Consider the following 13,111-nt stretch of genomic DNA (forward strand, 5'->3'; position numbering starts at 1 on the left):
TTCCAAATGTGTGTGGGTAGAATATATATCCCACGGGGGTAAAATTGTGAAAAGTTGAAAAAAATTTTTTTTTAGACTTAGTCATTTTTCCGGCGTTTATCAGACTTTCAGATAGGGGAAATGTCAGTGAGCGTTCCGATTTCAGTTCCAGAGCGATTCGTCCGATGAATCCTTCATATTTAGTCGTTTTCAGCCAATTTTCTGAATTTTTGAAAATTTCACTTTTTTGTGAAAATATCCACTAAATGAGGGAATAATATGTGTGAGGGAACCCCAGGAGAGTTCCAAATGTGTGTGGGTAGAATATATATCCCACGGGGGTAAAATTGAAAAAGGTTCAAAACAAATTTTTTTTGAACTTAGTCATTTTTTCAGCATTTATCAGACTTTCAGATAGGAGAAATGTCAGTGAGCATTCCGATTTCAGTTCCAGAGCGATTCGCCCGATGAGTCCTTCATATTTAGTCGTTTTCAGCCAATTTTCTGAATTTTTGAAAATTTCAATTTTTGTGAAAATGTCCACTAAATGAGGGAATAATATGTGTGAGGGTACCCCAGGAGAGTTCCAAATGTGTGTGGGTAGAATATATATCCCACGGGGGTAAAATTGAAAAAGGTTGAAAAAAATTTTTTTTTTAACTTAGTCATTTTTTCAGCCTTTATCAGACTTTCAGATAGGAGAAATGTCAGTGAGCATTCCGATTTCAGTTCCAGAGCGATTCGCCCGATGAGTCCTTCATATTTAGTCGTTTTCAGCCAATTTTCTGAATTTTTGAAAATTTCCATTTTTGTGAAAATGTCCACTAAATGAGGGAATAATATGTGTGAGGGTACCCCAGGAGAGTTCCAAATGTGTGTGGGTAGAATATATATCCCACGGGGGTAAAATTGTGAAAAGTTGAAAAAAATTTTTTTTTAGACTTAGTCATTTTTCCGGCGTTTATCAGACTTTCAGATAGGGGAAATGTCAGTGAGCGTTCCGATTTCAGTTCCAGAGCGATTCGTCCGATGAATCCTTCATATTTAGTCGTTTTCAGCCAATTTTCTGAATTTTTGAAAATTTCACTTTTTTGTGAAAATATCCACTAAATGAGGGAATAATATGTGTGAGGGAACCCCAGGAGAGTTCCAAATGTGTGTGGGTAGAATATATATCCCACGGGGGTAAAATTGAAAAAGGTTCAAAACAAATTTTTTTTGAACTTAGTCATTTTTTCAGCATTTATCAGACTTTCAGATAGGAGAAATGTCAGTGAGCATTCCGATTTCAGTTCCAGAGCGATTCGCCCGATGAGTCCTTCATATTTAGTCGTTTTCAGCCAATTTTCTGAATTTTTGAAAATTTCAATTTTTGTGAAAATGTCCACTAAATGAGGGAATAATATGTGTGAGGGTACCCCAGGAGAGTTCCAAATGTGTGTGGGTAGAATATATATCCCACGGGGGTAAAATTGAAAAAGGTTGAAAAAAATTTTTTTTTTAACTTAGTCATTTTTTCAGCCTTTATCAGACTTTCAGATAGGAGAAATGTCAGTGAGCATTCCGATTTCAGTTCCAGAGCAATTCGCCCGATGAGTCCTTCATATTTAGTCGTTTTCAGCCAATTTTCTGAATTTTTGAAAATTTCCATTTTTGTGAAAATGTCCACTAAATGAGGGAATAATATGTGTGAGGGTACCCCAGGAGAGTTCCAAATGTGTGTGGGTAGAATATATATCCCACGGGGGTAAAATTGAAAAAGGTTGAAAAAAAATTTTTTTTGAACTTAGTCATTTTTTCAGCATTTATCAGACTTTCAGATAGGAGAAATGTCAGTGAGCGTTCCGATTTCAGTTCCAGAGCGATTCGCCCGATGAATCCTTCATATTTAGTCGTTTTCAGCCAATTTTCAGAATTTTTGAAAATTTCACTTTTTTGTGAAAATATCCATTAAAGGAGGGAATAATATGTGTGAGGGTACCCCAGGAGAGTTCCAAATGTGTGTGGGTAGAATATATATCCCACGGGGGTAAAATTGAAAAAGGTTGAAAAAAATTTTTTTTTTAACTTAGTCATTTTTTCAGCCTTTATCAGACTTTCAGATAGGAGAAATGTCAGTGAGCATTCCGATTTCAGTTCCAGAGCGATTCGCCCGATGAGTCCTTCATATTTAGTCGTTTTCAGCCAATTTTCTGAATTTTTGAAAATTTCCATTTTTGTGAAAATGTCCACTAAATGAGGGAATAATATGTGTGAGGGTACCCCAGGAGAGTTCCAAATGTGTGTGGGTAGAATATATATCCCACGGGGGTAAAATTGAAAAAGGTTGAAAAAAAATTTTTTTTGAACTTAGTCATTTTTTCAGCATTTATCAGACTTTCAGATAGGAGAAATGTCAGTGAGCGTTCCGATTTCAGTTCCAGAGCGATTCGCCCGATGAATCCTTCATATTTAGTCGTTTTCAGCCAATTTTCAGAATTTTTGAAAATTTCACTTTTTTGTGAAAATATCCATTAAAGGAGGGAATAATATGTGTGAGGGTATGCCAGGAGAGTTCCAAATGTGTGTGGGTAGAATATATATCCCACGGGGGTAAAATTGTGAAAAGTTGAAAAAAATTTTTTTTTAGACTTAGTCATTTTTCCGGCGTTTATCAGACTTTCAGATAGGGGAAATGTCAGTGAGCGTTCCGATTTCAGTTCCAGAGCGATTCGTCCGATGAATCCTTCATATTTAGTCGTTTTCAGCCAATTTTCTGAATTTTTGAAAATTTCACTTTTTTGTGAAAATATCCACTAAATGAGGGAATAATATGTGTGAGGGAACCCCAGGAGAGTTCCAAATGTGTGTGGGTAGAATATATATCCCACGGGGGTAAAATTGAAAAAGGTTCAAAACAAATTTTTTTTGAACTTAGTCATTTTTTCAGCATTTATCAGACTTTCAGATAGGAGAAATGTCAGTGAGCATTCCGATTTCAGTTCCAGAGCGATTCGCCCGATGAGTCCTTCATATTTAGTCGTTTTCAGCCAATTTTCTGAATTTTTGAAAATTTCAATTTTTGTGAAAATGTCCACTAAATGAGGGAATAATATGTGTGAGGGTACCCCAGGAGAGTTCCAAATGTGTGTGGGTAGAATATATATCCCACGGGGGTAAAATTGAAAAAGGTTGAAAAAAATTTTTTTTTTAACTTAGTCATTTTTTCAGCCTTTATCAGACTTTCAGATAGGAGAAATGTCAGTGAGCATTCCGATTTCAGTTCCAGAGCGATTCGCCCGATGAGTCCTTCATATTTAGTCGTTTTCAGCCAATTTTCTGAATTTTTGAAAATTTCCATTTTTGTGAAAATGTCCACTAAATGAGGGAATAATATGTGTGAGGGTACCCCAGGAGAGTTCCAAATGTGTGTGGGTAGAATATATATCCCACGGGGGTAAAATTGAAAAAGGTTGAAAAAAAATTTTTTTTGAACTTAGTCATTTTTTCAGCATTTATCAGACTTTCAGATATTGGAAATATCAGTGAGCGTTCCGATTTCAGTTCCAGAGCGATTCGTCCGATGAATCCTTCATATTTAGTCGTTTTCAGCCAATTTTCTGAAGTTTTGAAAATTTCACTTTTTTGTGAAAATATCCATTAAAGGAGGGAATAATATGTGTGAGGGTATGCCAGGAGAGTTCCAAATGTGTGTGGGTAGAATATATATCCCACGGGGGTAAAATTGAAAAAAGTTGAAAAAAAATTTTTTTTGGACTTAGTCATTTTTTCAGCGCTTATCAGACTTTCATATAGGAGAAATGTCAGTGAGCATTCCGATTTCAGTTCCAGAGCGATTCGCCCGATGAATCCTTCATATTTAGTCGTTTTCAGCCAATTTTCTGAATTTTTGAAAATTTCACTTTTTTGCGAAAATATCCACTAAATGAGGCAATAATATGTGTGAGGGTACGCCAGAAGAGTTCCAAATGTGTGTGGGTAGAATATATATCCCACGGGGGCAAAATTGTAAAAAGTTTAAAAAAATTTTTTTTTGGACTTAGTCATTTTTCCGGCGTTTATCAGACTTTCAGATAGGGGAAATGTCAGTGAGCATTCCGATTTCAGTACCAGAGCGATTCGTCCGATGAATCCTTCATATTTAGTCGTTTTCAGCCAATTTTCTGAAGTTTTGAAAATTTCACTTTTTTGTGAAAATATCCAATAAAGGAGAGAATAATATGTGTGAGGGTATGCCAGGAGAGTTCCAAATGTGTGTGGGTAGAATATATATCCCACGTGTGTAAAATTGAAAAAAGTTGAAAAAAATTTTTTTTTGGACTTAGTCATTTTTTCAGCGTTTATCAGACTTTCATATAGGAGAAATGTCAGTGAGCATTCCGATTTCAGTTCCAGAGCGATTCGCCCGATGAATCCTTCATATTTAGTCGTTTTCAGCCAATTTTCTGAATTTTTGAAAATTTCACTTTTTTGTGAAAATATCCACTAAATGAGGCAATAATATGTGTGAGGGTACGCCAGAAGAGTTCCAAATGTGTGTGGGTAGAATATATATCCCACGGGGGTAAAATTGTAAAAAGTTGAAAAAAATTTTTTTTTGGACTTAGTCATTTTTCCGGCGTTTATCAGACTTTCAGATAGGGGAAATGTCAGTGAGCATTCCGATTTCAGTTCCAGAGCGATTCGTCCGATGAATCCTTCATATTTAGTCGTTTTCAGCCAATTTTCTGAATTTTTGAAAATTTCACTTTTTTGTGAAAATATCCACTAAATGGGGGAATAATATGTGTGAGGGTATGCCAGGAGAGTTCCAAATGTGTGTGGGTAGAATATATATCCCACGGGGGTAAAATTGTAAAAAGTTTAAAAAAAATTTTTTTTGGACTTAGTCATTTTTCCGGCGTTTATCAGACTTTCAGATAGGGGAAATGTCAGTGAGCGTTCCGATTTCAGTTCCAGAGCGATTCGCCCGATGAGTCCTTCATATTTAGTCGTTTTCAGCCAATTTTCTGAATTTTTGAAAATTTCCATTTTTGTGAAAATGTCCACTAAATGAGGGAATAATATGTGTGAGGGAACCCCAGGAGAGTTCCAAATGTGTGTGGGTAGAATATATATCCCACGGGGGTAAAATTGAAAAAGGTTGAAAAAAAATTTTTTTTGAACTTAGTCATTTTTTCAGCATTTATCAGACTTTCAGATAGGAGAAATGTCAGTGAGCGTTCCGATTTCAGTTCCAGAGCGATTCGCCCGATGAATCCTTCATATTTAGTCGTTTTCAGCCAATTTTCAGAATTTTTGAAAATTTCACTTTTTTGTGAAAATATCCATTAAAGGAGGGAATAATATGTGTGAGGGTATGCCAGGAGAGTTCCAAATGTGTGTGGGTAGAATATATATCCCACGGGGGTAAAATTGTAAAAAGTTGAAAAAAATTTTTTTTTGGACTTAGTCATTTTTCCGGCGTTTATCAGACTTTCAGATAGGGGAAATGTCAGTGAGCGTTCTGGTTTCAGTTCCAGAGCGATTCGCCCGATGAGTCCTTCATATTTAGTCGTTTTCAGCCAATTTTCTGAATTTTTGAAAATTTCACTTTTTTGTGAAAATATCCACTAAATGAGGGAATAATATGTGTGAGGGTATGCCGGGAGAGTTCCAAATGTGTGTGGGTAGAATATATATCCCACGGGGGTAAAATTGTAAAAAGTTTAAAAAAATTTTTTTTTGGACTTAGTCATTTTTCCGGCGTTTATCAGACTTTCAGATAGGGGAAATGTCAGTGAGCGTTCCGATTTCAGTTCCAGAGCGATTCGTCCGATGAATCCTTCATATTTAGTCGTTTTCAGCCAATTTTCTGAAGTTTTGAAAATTTCACTTTTTTGTGAAAATATCCATTAAAGGAGGGAATAATATGTGTGAGGGTACGCCAGAAGAGTTCCAAATGTGTGTGGGTAGAATATATATCCCACGGGGGTAAAATTGTAAAAAGTTGAAAAAAAAATTTTTTTGGACTTAGTCATTTTTCCGGCGTTTATCAAACTTTCAGATAGGAGAAATGTCAGTGAGCGTTCTGGTTTCAGTTCCAGAGCGATTCGCCCGATGAGTCCTTCATATTTAGTCGTTTTCAGCCAATTTTCTGAATTTTTGAAAATTTCACTTTTTTGTGAAAATATCCACTAAATGAGGGAATAATATGTGTGAGGGTATGCCAGAAGAGTTCCAAATGTGTGTGGGTAGAATATATATCCCACGGGGGTAAAATTGAAAAAAGTTGAAAAAAAATTTTTTTTAGACTTAGTCATTTTTCTGGCGTTTATCAGACTTTCAGATAGGGGAAATGTCAGTGAGCATTCCGATTTCAGTTCCAGAGCGATTCGCCTGATGAGTCCTTCATATTTAGTAGTTTTCAGCCAATTTTCTGAATTTTTGAAAATTTTAATTTTTGTGAAAATGTCCACTAAATGAGGGAATAATATGTGTGAGGGTACCCCAGGAGAGTTCCAAATGTGTGTGGGTAGAATATATATCCCACGGGGGTAAAATTGAAAAAGGTTGAAAAAAATTTTTTTTTTAACTTAGTCATTTTTTCAGCCTTTATCAGACTTTCAGATAGGAGAAATGTCAGTGAGCATTCCGATTTCAGTTCCAGAGCGATTCGCCCGATGAGTCCTTCATATTTAGTCGTTTTCAGCCAATTTTCTGAATTTTTGAAAATTTCCATTTTTGTGAAAATGTCCACTAAATGAGGGAATAATATGTGTGAGGGTACCCCAGGAGAGTTCCAAATGTGTGTGGGTAGAATATATATCCCACGGGGGTAAAATTGAAAAAGGTTGAAAAAAAATTTTTTTTGAACTTAGTCATTTTTTCAGCATTTATCAGACTTTCAGATAGGAGAAATGTCAGTGAGCGTTCCGATTTCAGTTCCAGAGCGATTCGCCCGATGAATCCTTCATATTTAGTCGTTTTCAGCCAATTTTCAGAATTTTTGAAAATTTCACTTTTTTGTGAAAATATCCATTAAAGGAGGGAATAATATGTGTGAGGGTACCCCAGGAGAGTTCCAAATGTGTGTGGGTAGAATATATATCCCACGGGGGTAAAATTGAAAAAGGTTGAAAAAAATTTTTTTTTTAACTTAGTCATTTTTTCAGCCTTTATCAGACTTTCAGATAGGAGAAATGTCAGTGAGCATTCCGATTTCAGTTCCAGAGCGATTCGCCCGATGAGTCCTTCATATTTAGTCGTTTTCAGCCAATTTTCTGAATTTTTGAAAATTTCCATTTTTGTGAAAATGTCCACTAAATGAGGGAATAATATGTGTGAGGGTACCCCAGGAGAGTTCCAAATGTGTGTGGGTAGAATATATATCCCACGGGGGTAAAATTGAAAAAGGTTGAAAAAAAATTTTTTTTGAACTTAGTCATTTTTTCAGCATTTATCAGACTTTCAGATAGGAGAAATGTCAGTGAGCGTTCCGATTTCAGTTCCAGAGCGATTCGCCCGATGAATCCTTCATATTTAGTCGTTTTCAGCCAATTTTCAGAATTTTTGAAAATTTCACTTTTTTGTGAAAATATCCATTAAAGGAGGGAATAATATGTGTGAGGGTATGCCAGGAGAGTTCCAAATGTGTGTGGGTAGAATATATATCCCACGGGGGTAAAATTGTGAAAAGTTGAAAAAAATTTTTTTTTAGACTTAGTCATTTTTCCGGCGTTTATCAGACTTTCAGATAGGGGAAATGTCAGTGAGCGTTCCGATTTCAGTTCCAGAGCGATTCGTCCGATGAATCCTTCATATTTAGTCGTTTTCAGCCAATTTTCTGAATTTTTGAAAATTTCACTTTTTTGTGAAAATATCCACTAAATGAGGGAATAATATGTGTGAGGGAACCCCAGGAGAGTTCCAAATGTGTGTGGGTAGAATATATATCCCACGGGGGTAAAATTGAAAAAGGTTCAAAACAAATTTTTTTTGAACTTAGTCATTTTTTCAGCATTTATCAGACTTTCAGATAGGAGAAATGTCAGTGAGCATTCCGATTTCAGTTCCAGAGCGATTCGCCCGATGAGTCCTTCATATTTAGTCGTTTTCAGCCAATTTTCTGAATTTTTGAAAATTTCAATTTTTGTGAAAATGTCCACTAAATGAGGGAATAATATGTGTGAGGGTACCCCAGGAGAGTTCCAAATGTGTGTGGGTAGAATATATATCCCACGGGGGTAAAATTGAAAAAGGTTGAAAAAAATTTTTTTTTTAACTTAGTCATTTTTTCAGCCTTTATCAGACTTTCAGATAGGAGAAATGTCAGTGAGCATTCCGATTTCAGTTCCAGAGCGATTCGCCCGATGAGTCCTTCATATTTAGTCGTTTTCAGCCAATTTTCTGAATTTTTGAAAATTTCCATTTTTGTGAAAATGTCCACTAAATGAGGGAATAATATGTGTGAGGGTACCCCAGGAGAGTTCCAAATGTGTGTGGGTAGAATATATATCCCACGGGGGTAAAATTGTGAAAAGTTGAAAAAAATTTTTTTTTAGACTTAGTCATTTTTCCGGCGTTTATCAGACTTTCAGATAGGGGAAATGTCAGTGAGCGTTCCGATTTCAGTTCCAGAGCGATTCGTCCGATGAATCCTTCATATTTAGTCGTTTTCAGCCAATTTTCTGAATTTTTGAAAATTTCACTTTTTTGTGAAAATATCCACTAAATGAGGGAATAATATGTGTGAGGGAACCCCAGGAGAGTTCCAAATGTGTGTGGGTAGAATATATATCCCACGGGGGTAAAATTGAAAAAGGTTCAAAACAAATTTTTTTTGAACTTAGTCATTTTTTCAGCATTTATCAGACTTTCAGATAGGAGAAATGTCAGTGAGCATTCCGATTTCAGTTCCAGAGCGATTCGCCCGATGAGTCCTTCATATTTAGTCGTTTTCAGCCAATTTTCTGAATTTTTGAAAATTTCAATTTTTGTGAAAATGTCCACTAAATGAGGGAATAATATGTGTGAGGGTACCCCAGGAGAGTTCCAAATGTGTGTGGGTAGAATATATATCCCACGGGGGTAAAATTGAAAAAGGTTGAAAAAAATTTTTTTTTTAACTTAGTCATTTTTTCAGCCTTTATCAGACTTTCAGATAGGAGAAATGTCAGTGAGCATTCCGATTTCAGTTCCAGAGCAATTCGCCCGATGAGTCCTTCATATTTAGTCGTTTTCAGCCAATTTTCTGAATTTTTGAAAATTTCCATTTTTGTGAAAATGTCCACTAAATGAGGGAATAATATGTGTGAGGGTACCCCAGGAGAGTTCCAAATGTGTGTGGGTAGAATATATATCCCACGGGGGTAAAATTGAAAAAGGTTGAAAAAAAATTTTTTTTGAACTTAGTCATTTTTTCAGCATTTATCAGACTTTCAGATAGGAGAAATGTCAGTGAGCGTTCCGATTTCAGTTCCAGAGCGATTCGCCCGATGAATCCTTCATATTTAGTCGTTTTCAGCCAATTTTCAGAATTTTTGAAAATTTCACTTTTTTGTGAAAATATCCATTAAAGGAGGGAATAATATGTGTGAGGGTACCCCAGGAGAGTTCCAAATGTGTGTGGGTAGAATATATATCCCACGGGGGTAAAATTGAAAAAGGTTGAAAAAAATTTTTTTTTTAACTTAGTCATTTTTTCAGCCTTTATCAGACTTTCAGATAGGAGAAATGTCAGTGAGCATTCCGATTTCAGTTCCAGAGCGATTCGCCCGATGAGTCCTTCATATTTAGTCGTTTTCAGCCAATTTTCTGAATTTTTGAAAATTTCCATTTTTGTGAAAATGTCCACTAAATGAGGGAATAATATGTGTGAGGGTACCCCAGGAGAGTTCCAAATGTGTGTGGGTAGAATATATATCCCACGGGGGTAAAATTGAAAAAGGTTGAAAAAAAATTTTTTTTGAACTTAGTCATTTTTTCAGCATTTATCAGACTTTCAGATAGGAGAAATGTCAGTGAGCGTTCCGATTTCAGTTCCAGAGCGATTCGCCCGATGAATCCTTCATATTTAGTCGTTTTCAGCCAATTTTCAGAATTTTTGAAAATTTCACTTTTTTGTGAAAATATCCATTAAAGGAGGGAATAATATGTGTGAGGGTATGCCAGGAGAGTTCCAAATGTGTGTGGGTAGAATATATATCCCACGGGGGTAAAATTGTGAAAAGTTGAAAAAAATTTTTTTTTAGACTTAGTCATTTTTCCGGCGTTTATCAGACTTTCAGATAGGGGAAATGTCAGTGAGCGTTCCGATTTCAGTTCCAGAGCGATTCGTCCGATGAATCCTTCATATTTAGTCGTTTTCAGCCAATTTTCTGAATTTTTGAAAATTTCACTTTTTTGTGAAAATATCCACTAAATGAGGGAATAATATGTGTGAGGGAACCCCAGGAGAGTTCCAAATGTGTGTGGGTAGAATATATATCCCACGGGGGTAAAATTGAAAAAGGTTCAAAACAAATTTTTTTTGAACTTAGTCATTTTTTCAGCATTTATCAGACTTTCAGATAGGAGAAATGTCAGTGAGCATTCCGATTTCAGTTCCAGAGCGATTCGCCCGATGAGTCCTTCATATTTAGTCGTTTTCAGCCAATTTTCTGAATTTTTGAAAATTTCAATTTTTGTGAAAATGTCCACTAAATGAGGGAATAATATGTGTGAGGGTACCCCAGGAGAGTTCCAAATGTGTGTGGGTAGAATATATATCCCACGGGGGTAAAATTGAAAAAGGTTGAAAAAAATTTTTTTTTTAACTTAGTCATTTTTTCAGCCTTTATCAGACTTTCAGATAGGAGAAATGTCAGTGAGCATTCCGATTTCAGTTCCAGAGCGATTCGCCCGATGAGTCCTTCATATTTAGTCGTTTTCAGCCAATTTTCTGAATTTTTGAAAATTTCCATTTTTGTGAAAATGTCCACTAAATGAGGGAATAATATGTGTGAGGGTACCCCAGGAGAGTTCCAAATGTGTGTGGGTAGAATATATATCCCACGGGGGTAAAATTGAAAAAGGTTGAAAAAAAATTTTTTTTGAACTTAGTCATTTTTTCAGCATTTATCAGACTTTCAGATATTGGAAATATCAGTGAGCGTTCCGATTTCAGTTCCAGAGCGATTCGTCCGATGAATCCTTCATATTTAGTCGTTTTCAGCCAATTTTCTGAAGTTTTGAAAATTTCACTTTTTTGTGAAAATATCCATTAAAGGAGGGAATAATATGTGTGAGGGTATGCCAGGAGAGTTCCAAATGTGTGTGGGTAGAATATATATCCCACGGGGGTAAAATTGAAAAAAGTTGAAAAAAAATTTTTTTTGGACTTAGTCATTTTTTCAGCGCTTATCAGACTTTCATATAGGAGAAATGTCAGTGAGCATTCCGATTTCAGTTCCAGAGCGATTCGCCCGATGAATCCTTCATATTTAGTCGTTTTCAGCCAATTTTCTGAATTTTTGAAAATTTCACTTTTTTGCGAAAATATCCACTAAATGAGGCAATAATATGTGTGAGGGTACGCCAGAAGAGTTCCAAATGTGTGTGGGTAGAATATATATCCCACGGGGGCAAAATTGTAAAAAGTTTAAAAAAATTTTTTTTTGGACTTAGTCATTTTTCCGGCATTTATCAGACTTTCAGATAGGGGAAATGTCAGTGAGCATTCCGATTTCAGTACCAGAGCGATTCGTCCGATGAATCCTTCATATTTAGTCGTTTTCAGCCAATTTTCTGAAGTTTTGAAAATTTCACTTTTTTGTGAAAATATCCAATAAAGGAGAGAATAATATGTGTGAGGGTATGCCAGGAGAGTTCCAAATGTGTGTGGGTAGAATATATATCCCACGTGTGTAAAATTGAAAAAAGTTGAAAAAAATTTTTTTTTGGACTTAGTCATTTTTTCAGCGTTTATCAGACTTTCATATAGGAGAAATGTCAGTGAGCATTCCGATTTCAGTTCCAGAGCGATTCGCCCGATGAATCCTTCATATTTAGTCGTTTTCAGCCAATTTTCTGAATTTTTGAAAATTTCACTTTTTTGTGAAAATATCCACTAAATGAGGCAATAATATGTGTGAGGGTACGCCAGAAGAGTTCCAAATGTGTGTGGGTAGAATATATATCCCACGGGGGTAAAATTGTAAAAAGTTGAAAAAAATTTTTTTTTGGACTTAGTCATTTTTCCGGCGTTTATCAGACTTTCAGATAGGGGAAATGTCAGTGAGCATTCCGATTTCAGTTCCAGAGCGATTCGTCCGATGAATCCTTCATATTTAGTCGTTTTCAGCCAATTTTCTGAATTTTTGAAAATTTCACTTTTTTGTGAAAATATCCACTAAATGGGGGAATAATATGTGTGAGGGTATGCCAGGAGAGTTCCAAATGTGTGTGGGTAGAATATATATCCCACGGGGGTAAAATTGTAAAAAGTTTAAAAAAAATTTTTTTTGGACTTAGTCATTTTTCCGGCGTTTATCAGACTTTCAGATAGGGGAAATGTCAGTGAGCGTTCCGATTTCAGTTCCAGAGCGATTCGCCCGATGAGTCCTTCATATTTAGTCGTTTTCAGCCAATTTTCTGAATTTTTGAAAATTTCCATTTTTGTGAAAATGTCCACTAAATGAGGGAATAATATGTGTGAGGGAACCCCAGGAGAGTTCCAAATGTGTGTGGGTAGAATATATATCCCACGGGGGTAAAATTGAAAAAGGTTGAAAAAAAATTTTTTTTGAACTTAGTCATTTTTTCAGCATTTATCAGACTTTCAGATAGGAGAAATGTCAGTGAGCGTTCCGATTTCAGTTCCAGAGCGATTCGCCCGATGAATCCTTCATATTTAGTCGTTTTCAGCCAATTTTCAGAATTTTTGAAAATTTCACTTTTTTGTGAAAATATCCATTAAAGGAGGGAATAATATGTGTGAGGGTATGCCAGGAGAGTTCCAAATGTGTGTGGGTAGAATATATATCCCACGGGGGTAAAATTGTAAAAAGTTGAAAAAAATTTTTTTTTGGACTTAGTCATTTTTCCGGCGTTTATCAGACTTTCAGATAGGGGAAATGTCAGTGAGCGTTCTGGTTTCAGTTCCAGAGCGATT

The sequence above is a fragment of the Phyllobates terribilis genome, unplaced genomic scaffold (genome assembly GCF_046119375.1).
Source record: "Phyllobates terribilis strain yellow unplaced genomic scaffold, ASM4611937v1 Scaffold_8__6_contigs__length_399053987, whole genome shotgun sequence".
NCBI classification, from domain to species: Eukaryota; Metazoa; Chordata; class Amphibia; order Anura; family Dendrobatidae; genus Phyllobates; species Phyllobates terribilis.